Raw genomic sequence first — 13,067 nt, 5'->3', positions numbered from 1 at the left:
ATATCTATATTTGTATTTGTGTCTCTTTGTTATTCCCTATCTCTATCTCACCCCCCAAAAACACACACACACACACACACACTCTCTACCTCTCTTCCCCTTCTCTCCCTCTCTATCTATATCCTTCTATCTATTCCCTCCCACTCTCCTATCTCCCTCACTCCCTCTCCATGAATCCCTTGTCACCCCCTCTCTCTGTCCACCTTTCTCCCTCTATGTTTTTCTTGCTCCCTGCCTCTCCTACCCTCTCCAATTCCATCTCTCTCTCCTCATCTCTATCTTCCTTCCTCTCTATCCCTTATCTCCCACCTCCCTCTATCTCTCCCTGCAAATCACTCTCCCTCCCTCTCTCTCTCTCTTCCATCCAACTCTATCACTATCTCCCCCCCTCCCTGTCCTTCTCCATCTCTATGTCTCAATCTCTCTTCCTTCTCGTTCTCTCCCTATCTCTATCCTCTCCTCTTCTTTCTCTTCCCTCCTCTCCTCTCTCCCTCACTCTCTCTCCATCTCTCACTTCTCACTCCTCTCTCTCTCCACCTCTATCTCTATATGTCTTTGTTATTTCCTCCCTCTCTCTCCCACTCAAACTCCATCTCTCTCTCTCTCTCCTCTCTCTTCCTTCCTCTCGATCCCTCTCTCCCACCTCACTCTCTCTCCCCCCATAACTCTCTCTTTCTCTCTCTCTATCCTCCAACTTTTTCACTGTCTCACTCCTTCTCTCCACCCCCTCCCTAACTCTCTCTTAAATTTGATCACATTGTATTGTGTTTAAGAAATTATCTAAATTAGAAAAACTTATTGGTTGTAAAATATTAAACCTATAGTTTGGATCAATCATGTCAAAGAAAATAAAATAATGAAAAACTTTAAAAAACATGCACTATATTTAATCTATTATAATAATTCAATTTGCTTGCTCTCATCCCTTGCATCCTTAGCTATGATGGATGTCGGTTCTTTATATATATATATATATATATATATAAAGAACCGAACCATCTTAGATTAATTTTATTAAAACCTTATTTTAATTTCTATGGGAATATTTTTAGTAGTTGTGAGGATAAAGGGTTTAGATATATCTCAAATTGTAACATTTTCCCTTTTAAATTCAATTAAAAAAATGTTGTAAAATTAAATTAAAATAAAATATTTTCACTATGAAATAAGTTATAGTTTTATGGCATGTGGTATTGATATGGTATTGGCCCCATGGTATTGTAACAAAGTGGATTTACAAGTTAATATCCATGGTTAACAATCTTGTCATATTGTTATAAAATATTTGGTTGTGAAATAATTTATGTTTTTTGGGCATGTGATATTGTTATAAGATATTTTGATTGTGAAATATTTTATGTTTTTTGGGCATGTAGTATTGATAATCCATGGTATTGACCCATAGTATTGTAACAAAGGCTATTTTTTACAAGTTAATAATATCTACCCTAATGTGGGGGTGAATATCTACGATTAAGAATCTTGTCATATTGTTGTAAAATATTTTAGTTGTGAAATAAGTTATGGTTTTTGCACTTTATTGATAAGCCATGGTATTGGCCCATGGTATTGGTTGTAAAATATTAAACCATATTTAATATATTATAATTAGTTGCTCTCATCCCTTGGATCCTTAGCTAAGATGGATCTGCTTGCTCTCATCCCTTGGATCCTTAGCTAAAATGGATCTCTCTCTCTATCTCTCTCTCTATATATATATAAAGAACCAGAATAGATACATCATACTTAATTTTATTAAAACCTTAATTTAATTTCAATGGGAATATTTTTAGATTCAATTAAAAAATTGTTGTAAAATTAACTTAAAATAAAATATATATCCATGGTAAAGTGAGGGTGAATATCCATGGTTAACAATCTTGTTAAGAACCTTTTCATATTGTTGTAAAATATTTTGGTTGTGAAATAAGTTATGTTTTTGGACTTGTAGTATTGATAAGCCATAGTATTGGCCCATGGTATTGTAACAAACCCTACTCACAAGTTAATAAAAGAAATCAAAATATAACAAATTAAATTTTATTATTTTTATTAATTTAACTTTTTATTGTTAATTGAGGTCATATTTAAATGTTTACACTCATCCCAATATCATTTTTAACTTTGTCTTCTTCCTTTTAATTTAATGTCTTAGGAAAAAATAACAAATTCTTATTAAAAATAAATCATTTAACCCAATTGAAATTTATATATTCTATTATATATATATATATATATATATATATATATATATATATATATATATATATATATATATTCTATTATAAATATTTCTTTTTTTTTTCATTTCCCGCTGGGTTCAAATGAAATATTCACATATTACAACATCACATTGTAGCACTATATTTTTCTATACCTTGTCTATATCTGCGTGGAAATTCCAGAAGAAGGAATACCATCAACGTGATCTATGGATTCCATGGGATTCGAATCCCAGATGGAGTTTGCATGGGATGGAGGAAGGGCAAGGTCTCCCTTGTTTATATCTACGTGGAAATTCGAGAAGAAGGAAGACCATCATCCTGATCTATGGATTTCATGGGATTCGAACCCCAGATGGAGTTTGCATGGGAAACAACTTAGGACAACATCAACGATTAGATGGAGGAAGGGAAAGGTCACTGGGAGTGGATATATTGGTAATTTGTACATAGGTATGAATAAAGAAGATTTTTTTTTTTGTATGGGTAAATAATTTTGAGGGTTTATATGATCAAAGCAAAAATTTTACCTAGAGTGGAAGGTTTAATGATTATGATAAGGGCAAGGTCATTGGAGGCAGATATTTCAAGGGTTTATATGATCAAAGCATAAATTTTTGTACATGGGTATGAATTTGGACTCTATTCTTCCTTTTTACTAAAGAGGATTTTTGTTCTTATGGGTAAATAATTTTGAGAGTTTATATGATCAAAGCATAACTTTTTGTACATGGGTATGAATTTGGACTCTATTCTTCCTTTTTACTAAAGAGGATTTTTGTTCTTATGGGTAAATAATTTCAAGGGTTTATATGATCAAAGGATAAATTTTATCTAGAGTTGAGGGTTTAATGATTATGATATTTTGGTAATTTGTACATGGGTATGAATTTGGACTCTTTTCTTCCTTTTACTAAAGAGGATTTTTGTTCTTATGGGTAAATAATTTTGAGGTTTATATGATCAAATCATAAATTTTATCTAGAGTTGAGAGTTTAGTGATTATGATAATGTAAATCTTGATTACGACCAACAATTTATCAAAAGACAATGCACAAGTAAGCATTTTGCATGTCCTTATTATACATAGGGTTTAATGATTATGATAATGTAGATCTTGATTACGGCTAAAAATTCATCAAAAGACAATGGACAAGTAAGTATTTTGCATGTCCTTATTGTACAGATCAATTTGCTCCTCCCTAACTTTTATAGGGTCAGAATGCATGAAATTTTATTTTTTCTTTTCACCTTTTTTTTAGTAGTTTATTGTTTGTGTAATGGACTCTACCAGCCCAAATTAAAAGGGCTTAAGTGATGCAAGAAAATTTTTTGGTAGGATGCAAATGTTAGACCTTCCTCAAACTTTGTTACATGAAATTAAAATTTCTTGTAATCATGAACATAAAATCTTTTATGTTTCATCCTTAGATTTTGATCTCAATGCCTATAGTTTTAAACCATGTTACTATATTTTAAGTAGAATATACTTAGATCCATTAAAGCTTACAATTCTCCAAAGCTTAGGTTAATTTAAGCTAAAAAGAAGGAACCTGAACGGCTTTTGCAATTTAAATTCAATTCTTACAGACAATGATTAAAAATGGAAGAACTCAATGGTCTGATAAATTTTACCCACCCATCAATTTCAAATACCTTTGGTATTATTTTGAACCTAAACATAGAGAGTAGAAGAAGAAGAGGAGCCTGGATTAGGTGGACCCTGACCTACTTGATACTTTTAAAATTTGGGCATGCCCTTGACTAGAAGAAGAGATTGACCAACGTTGTTGTAGATGTTGTTTTCATTGCTACCATGCATAGGTAGACTATATCGGTAGTTGAGGTTATCTTTTTTCGTTATAAGAGTTAATTCAGGAGTATCTTTATCTGGTTAGGAAGTAGCTTGGCAGGGTTGTTGCTCCTATTGATAACTATTATGCTGCATTGTATTTTTATTTTTTTAGTGATAGCTCCTTCTATTAAATCTCCAAGCACAGTTTGTCACTCATGGAAATACCCACTTATTTCAGGATGAATGAGATGGAGACCAGGAATTTTGAGAGGACTCTTATTTTTGTAGATGAGAGGAGTTTTGTAAGGTGAGAGGATTTTGGTGACATATATTGAAGGATCAACTATACCATTTTATGACACCAATCATCTCCATGCCACAGTAGTGGATCTCTATTGCACCGAGGGAGCAATGATAAAGTATTCCACTGTAAAGAATTGGTATGTCAGGGACGAGAAATGTAGATGTGGTATTTATAATTTTATTACGAAAATAGGTTTTTGTGATGGAGACAATTCAAGGATTTCATGGACCTGAGTAGAGACTGGTTCAACAATCACCTGGAAATACTCAAGCATTGCTTTGAAAGGTGATGATGCAATTGGAGAGTTCTATTATGTTTCCTTGAAAAATAACTATCAATAGGGGGGACAAAGATGATCCATATAGGGAATAATTGTAGGAGTAGGATTCTTTCTAAAATTATATCTATAGGCAAGTCAAGGGACTACTACAAAGGATTAGTGCAAGTGCAACTAAATTATCATAATGCAAGGAATTTTTAATAGTGTGATTTGATGTTCATCGGTGACCAAGAAGCTACAAATACATATTTACATTCAGGTACAATTGAGTTGCATTCTAAAGTCTCTAATTTCATTTATTGATAGTCCTTCTTGTGTTCGTGTCTCTTTTAATTTCATTGTGGTATGATTGGAATGGGTTAAAAAATCAAGCATATCATTGAGTCAAATAGACACCCACATGTCACTACATGTCATTATGCATACTCTTTGTTTTTTATACAATTAGAAGTGAGCAATATGATGTGTGTACACAAAAAAAATCCTAGCATGCATGATGAATCCCCCTCCAATTCCATTTTCTATAGTGACATTTTATTTTCTTTGTTTATATAGGTCATATAGCCACATAGTGGACACTATCGAATGTTGAGGTATATGTCATATAAATATTTTATAGTCTACTCTATTTTATATTCAAGTATTCATCGTCTTTCATGTCTTATACTCTACATTGTATCTTCTTTTGTTTTTAGGAGAGGAACTCAATATTGATGGTAAGAAGCAACAACTGAAGAAAGAGGGGAATAATAACACTCGAGTGACAAATGCAAAATGAGAGAAAGAAGAGAATCTATCTAGTTATACCCTTAGAGCCAACATCTTGCATAAGACACACTCATAGAGACTGATGGCCAAGCCTTTAGAGTTGGTGAATTCACTTGCAATGTTTTGGCAACACAGTGATAATGTTTTGAAATGATGAAACAATATTTCATGTGTAAATTGTAGTCCAACCCATATTAAGTTGGAAACTCATATTGTAATACTTGATATTTTATGTAATAAAATTTATATGGTTGAAATTATTTTTATTTGCACTTGATATTATTTAGTCATGTAATTAACATATGTAACTTTGCGTTATCATATTAGAAAAACATGCACATTGTATGACACTTAAAATTTAGTCGCAAAATCATACTAATTAATTTATGGTGATTAATAATAAACACATAAAATCAATCTAAAGCTACTAAATTAGTAGTTTATATTAATTAATGATGAACATGAATAAAATGAATATATGGCTAAATTAGTCGTTTATAATGATTATGAATGAAATTAAATGAAATGAATAGAAAATACAAAATTAGTTGTTTATATAATTTATATGAAAATACCAAAAAAAGATAAATGACTACTGCAAATGATAATTTTTATATTATTAAATGATGAATAAATTTTGCATATATACAACTATTATTAGCTAATTTACAACATCTTATAACACGACTAAAATTTAGTCATATTTTTTTGGTCATTAATTGGTTTTAAATGATGACTAAAATTTTCATATTTATGACTATTAGTAGCTAATTTACAGTATCTTATAACACGACCAACGTTTTGGTCATATTTCTTTAGTCATTAATTGGTTTTTTCGAGGATTCATATAGTAATATATTTTGTTATATATTTGGTCATTAATTGCGACAATTAATGACTAAATCAATGAAAAATTAATGACTAAATTAATGAATAAATATACTACTAGATGGTAAAATTGAGGAAACCAATTAATAAATAAGCTAAAAATGACTAAAAATTGGTCGCGTTATAAGATACTGTAAATTAGCTATTATTGGTCACCTACTGAAAAATGGTTGTTTATATGCAAATTTTAGTTGTTTTTTTAGTAACTAATTAGTCATTTTGTACTAGTGTTCCTTGAAGGTGTTAGAAATAAATTCTCCTCCATTGTCACTTATCAGGGATTTCAATTTCTGACCAATGTCCTTTTCAACCAATGCTTTGAATTTAACAAATTTTGAGGAAACTTCACCCTTCTTCTGCATGAAGAAGATCCAACATTTTCCAGAAATGTCATCAACACAAATTACATAATACCCATGTTTTGTTGTAGAGGCTATATAAAATGGTCCACATAAATCAAAGTGGACTCGCTCCAAGATTACTCCAGCTTTTCTATATCGGCCCTAGAAGGTGGATTTGACATATTTCCCCAATGTGCATCCCTTGCAGACATCATGTTGGTCAATGGTACATTTCAGGAGCATTAGAGAAATTTTGAGGTCTAAAATGGGTCTCAAAACAAAAGTGTACAACCAAAATCAAGTTTATAAGAACCAATGGGATTCAAGATGATGATTTCAACCATGGGGGATGATTCACCATTTTTTGAGTAAAAATGTAAAAAGATTAAAAATTTGAAAAATTGAAAAAATGAAAAAAATACATTTTCAACATATCTCCCTACGGTTTTACTCAAATTTTGAGTGAGAGCACTCGTTGGATGCATAATTTAATTCCTTATCCAAGGAGTACCCATGTTCCATACTTTTGATGACCCTTCTACATGATAAATGAGAAATACATGAAAAGTGTGATTGCAATCACACTTTTCATCTATTTCTCATTTTTTTTTGTAGCAAGGTTCATTGAAAGTGTGAAACATGGCTGCTCCTTATATGAATAATTAAATTCCAAATCTAACAAGTGCTCCCTCTCAAAATTTGTGTAAAACCATAGAGAGATAAGTTGAAAATACAATTTGAAAAAGTAGTTTTTTTCTTCTTCTTTTTTTTCGCTCTAAAAATTGATGACTTAATCTAATATTATTTAGTTATTTCCACTATTATTTTATAATACTTCTTAGGAGGCCAATTTTAGAGCTCAAAATTTCTTTAATGACCGGTGTTAATTAGCTACATGATTTTTAAGGCTCCATGGTGTAAGTGTCCCATGCCCCTGTGCCAAAATTCTCCAACATCTCAACTCTGCACATTTTCTTCCTTATTACTCAGTGCAACACAAGATTCCACCTCAATTTTGTATATATTTTTCACTCTAACTCCAATCTATTTCACTTTCCCAGTAGCTACTCTCAGAAAGGCTTTTCCTTTACTAAAAACAACATCATAGCCTCTATCATCCAATACAGCTACAAAGATGAAATTCTTCTTCAGCCCAAGTACATACACAACATATTTCAAATGAAGATGGGAACCTGAATCCCTCTTAAAGGTTATAGTTCCAATTCCTTTGGGACTGTACCCCCCAGCATCCCCAAGTTCTATGTGCATCTGGAGATCATTCTCCTCTAGGTTACTGAAGGATTCCTTACATCCTGTAATATGGAATAAGGCACCTTAATCTAGATACCACACACTCTCCATTACAATGCTTGCCATGCATGAAATCAAGGTGAAGTCTAATTCAAACTATGAGGCAAGTGCTTCACCTCCTGTTCCTCCTAAAGGCTTCTTGTTAGACTTCTTTTACAGACACTTTGTTGCATAGTGCCCAAATTCTTGGTAGCGAAAACATTTTATCTTGCTTAGGTTGTTCTTCTTGCCATTTTTCTAACTAGGCTCTAGCTTGCTTTGGGCCTTATTACCCTTCCTAACCAAGGAAAAATCATCTTCCTCCTCAGATTTGGATGTTACTCCATCTTTAGTGTTCCTTCAAATTTCTTCCTGCACCAAATCAGACCAAATCCTCTCTCAATTTGGTATTTTGTCCCTTCCATTTACAAAGTTCTGGTAGTTGTTTCAAGATTTGGGAAGGCCAAGGAGAGCTATGCTCAATAGCTCAGAGGATGGTACATTTTATCCTACTCCTGCAAGTTCATCTCGAACATGAGTGAATCAAGAGAGGTAGTGTGTAATGATTTCATTTTTTTGCATGCAGATGTTTCTGAGATTGTCCCTCAATGCCAATTTCCTAACATCGCTGCTATTTTCAAATATTTCAATGAGGTTCTTCAACATATACAATGGAGTATCTGTTCCATGTAAATTCGAGACTATGTGGTCTCTCACACCCTATAGGATGATCCTCCTATCTTTTGTGGTAACCTTCTTCCACTAGGCTTACTATGGAAGAATATATATTTGAGTATATTACAACACTCCATTATCATCAAGTACAACTTCCATCCTATCATTCCAAGACATGAAATTCGATGTTCCCTCTAGCGAATACTCTAATCTCAATGCGTTGAAAGAAATTTTCCCGCATAGAATAAAATTGCTTCACTGAATCTGCAAATCAGAATCTCTAAAGGAGAATATCTATTGACTAGTTTTTATTGTGGTTTCTGGCTCTAATACTATTTATAAATTAATAAAAAATTGCTACTACTGATGAATTCAAACTGAAAACAAGAGATTACAAATTTCCTCTACAATTGTGCAGAATTTAAATCACAGTTTAGAAATACATGCAATGGAATGCAACAATCAAAACCACAAGAACAAAATTATTTGCAGGGGAACGCAATTGGAAAAATCCCCTCCACCACTTTTCATTAATCAAATGAGAATGAGAAACTATTACAATATCTTGCTTTAATCTAGAAGCACACCCTTCACTATAAACCTGTTATCGTGTTGACTGTCTTTCTCTAGCCAACACTTAGGCAATTCAAGTCCCCATATCACTCCTATTTCCTTGCGTAATTGTTGGTTTGATAGGGCCTAACCCAGGTTCAGCTTTAACTGAACCAACCAACAAAACCCTAACTATTGGCCCTTTCGGCTACAACCTGCATAACGCAAGCTGCAGTATCACTTGAAGCAACATTGGGGGATGCTAGAACCAGGTCTCTGCATCCAGAGGCTTGTGTGATGGTTTCCTGATATCCTTACGGCTTAGATCCACCTTCACGGAATGCTAACCCTTCTGAATAGATAACTACTATAAATCTATCTAAATGAATTTCAGATCTTCACGAAGGTACTTAATTGTACTTATCATGCATAAAGATTACAGATCTACCACTTTCGTGTAGTAACAAGCATTAATTCATATAAAATATATCACAAAGCAAATATACATAAACTTTGCAGAAGTAAATGATAAGACACAGATGCATCAATTTCAGCTTAAAATAGTATTTATTAAGTATAAATGTTCAATTACAGACTTCTTCTCCCTGCACACTCAACTGCAGGGGCCCATGCACTCAGCCTGTGGACTTACCAAGGTCTTCGAACACTTAGTTGCAGGAGCCTTCCCCTTTTGCCTAAATACTAGAAACAAACCTTTCCTTCCTTAGCACCTTTCCCTTACAATGATTCTTCAACAAACATTAACTTCTAAGACTCGTTACCACTCAACTTTATATAGCATTTGCTTTACAATACCATGGTCTGCAGACCATGGGAGGATCTCAAAACAACTCTATCACCTACCTAACTAAGGGACTAAAGCCCCTTTGACTTCTACTTGCTTCGTGCTCCACTTCCACATTTCATGGAGACTTTACATTTATTACAAAAGATATTACAAAATTTTCCCAAACCTTAACAAAATAGATCCCAGGGACCCCATCCCAGCAGCCCCCCAACACAAATTGGGTGACTCTCCCTCAAGTCACTTAATTGGTGCATCTATATTGTTGTGGAGGTCGCTAAACTCCACCTTCAACACTTGCAAGGCAGCAGTTCCCTGCACTGTGGCCTGCTACACTTCCTCTAGCAACTTCTCTGTTGTAGGGCCTTCCATCGCAAAGCGCATCGTCCTTTGTGTCTGCTAGAGTGTATTCAACTTATCTTGGACTGACAGAGTAAGCAGAATTGCTTCCTTTGTCTATGGATATATTATGGCCTTTAAAACGAACTCTTTCCTTTGTAGCTCCTCAATCTATGTTTGAAGTTATTTTCCTTCTGTCAAGTGAGCGAAGCATTGGACTGGCTCCAATGTGCACATAGTCGCCCTGAGTTCATCAAAATTTTGCTGCATCTCCCGAATATATGTGCCAAGTTTCTACAAGTTTGGGTCCTCCTGTAGAGTCCTCCATATTTCCATTGCCTGCTCGAAGATCAATGTGTATCCTGTGATTGTTGCATCCAAAGTGGCCATGCTCTCCCTAATGGCTACTTTGCGCTACTCTGGGACTTCTGGCGGAGTGGTTGACTGCAATTTCAACTTGAGCTCTGAGATCTTCATGTGGAACTCAAATGTTACTCAGCTTATCTCATCCTTTGATTCTCTGACTCCAACAACTAACTTCCGAATCTTCACTAATCCTACTACATATTTTGGAATGTGAAGTTTTGGCAGCATTTGACATGCCTGTGTAATTGCTGCCTCCAAGCTCTGGCTTCACGTGGCCAGTTCTTCCTTTTCCTTTAGTGCCTGAGCCTTTTCTGCGAAAATATCCTCATTGTTCATCTTTACCTCACTAATAACTGATAGTGTATGCTTCTCAATGATACCAAGCTTGTTTGATACCCCTTGATGAAGTGCGTGGAGGGTATGAATAGGCAACGCGACTAAGTTGACACCCACATCCTTGATCTATCTGAGATGGGTGTTTGCTTCATCTGCCTCTATGTGCAGTGATCCCTCCGGTAATGGGATGACCCTGAGGTCTAGAGTTTCATTTGGTTTCCATCACAGTCATGCTCGCTTGCTGCAGGCTCGCTTGAATCCCACTCACCTATCTGTTGTAGGGAAAAGTATCCAATACGGAATGACCCTATCCCACTCTAAGGGTGATAGTACCTCAGCAACAACTGAAAGCAAAGCTATCTAAGGTTTCTTCTTTATGAAAGTAAAGTAGGGGAGAAAGAGATCCACTAACCGATGTCTTCCACTAATGATTGATCCAATCTTCTCTCCTTGCTGCTTGCTCCCAGCTCCTTGCTCTTTCACTGGCCCAGCTACACACAGATCCTGCAAAAAGGCAAGAGAGGGAAACTACAAGAAGCATACATTCATAATTGATTCAAGGATTAGAATAAATCAAACACACAAGTACAACAATACATCATTGTAACACATGCATATAGAAGAACCTCAAATGCTTTATTAATGGAAGAAGTAAAGTTCTGAGAGTGTTACAACCATAAAAGGCCCAATCCAGCAACACCTCCCAGCAGAAAGAAATCTCCTCTTCACCTCCTTCAAAGCAATCACCCAATAGCTCTAAACTCAAACCAACAGCACTTCCTTGCTTTCACAAAATTCCAGCCTCCTTAGACCTCATGAGAGAGCTCTATATATAGGATATTTGGAGAAAGGATGAGTCAGCTTGAGGCTGGCATGAAGCTGACTAGTGTCCTCTCCCACTTCAGTTATTCTTCAGTTCTTTAGTCCACTTGGAGGTTCTTGCTTCCACTTGGAGATCTAGATCCTCTTACTCATCACAAGGCGAATTCCATGATCCAAGTGTCATTTTGGAAGCTTCCTGGGCATTGACACCTTGAAGAATGACTGTGCCACTTGGCCAATCTCGCCCAGCGCAGATAGCCTTCATTAGAGTTAACATTCAGCATAGGTACAGAGTGGAGCACTTGACATTCAGCGCAGATGCTCAGTGGAGCAGTTGACATGATCCCGAAATTGCTTGTTTTTGAGTGTTTTCAGGTGGAGAACTGATTTTTAGTGCTGTGGTTTGCTGACCTTGTTCCTCTAGGGGTAAGAACAACATGTTTAGGGACTTTGGATCCCTTTGATTATGGACATTTCATGCTTCATGCTGTAAGGCACAAAAATGTCTATAACAGTTGCCCCCTAAAGTATGAGGTCGTTTATCGGGTGAAATGCTTTATCCAGAGGATCCGAAGTTCATTCAATCGCTGAGAGGTGACATGTAATAAAATACAATACAATACATTATTTTTCATTCTGCTTTCATGATCTAGCTGAGGCGGGCATTCCCATGCTCAGCTTTATAAATACATTTTGGTACATAGAACAGACGATCGTCTGATGGTCGACTGATAATTCTCTGCTGAAATTATCATACTTTGAATAGGATGATCATCTGCTACAACGATGTACATGACAAATGTGCTTATATTTCCTGAATATATATCGCAGCCCGGATGGATGAAACTAGATCCGGGGTCTTCAAACTCGTTCGATCTTCACTCTAAGTACAAGTCGATCCATGTGAGAATTGCGCTGAAGTCGAACATGGAAAGACATCGCTTGATTACTGGTCAATGATGTAAATCGTTAACAAGCGCGAGAGGAATCACCGATAATGATAATGACCCTCAAGGTACTGCAGTACAATTCACGTGGTGTGAATAGAGGACTTGGCGTCGAACACCACGCAAAATCTTCTGGTCGAAGGTCATTGATGTATACCTGTCGCCGGAAGTGAGAAACTTGCCATTGAGGCATGCAAGCTTCAAAGTACTGAAGGGGTTGTTCCTAGATCAACTTCTTGGATAATGAGCTGAAGTCGACAAGAAGCGATCCGTCAAAGGAGGGCCTTAATGAATCCCACATCAGTGACACGGAACGGAGCTAATGATTTTAGTGGAG

This window comes from Pinus tabuliformis, chromosome 7 (assembly GCF_031772625.1).
Source record: "Pinus tabuliformis cultivar Carrire ecotype Pingquan chromosome 7, CPIR1, whole genome shotgun sequence".
NCBI classification, from domain to species: domain Eukaryota; kingdom Viridiplantae; phylum Streptophyta; class Pinopsida; order Pinales; family Pinaceae; genus Pinus; species Pinus tabuliformis.
The sequence above is the reverse complement of the archived record's forward strand: the minus strand, read 5'-3'. Positions refer to the sequence as shown.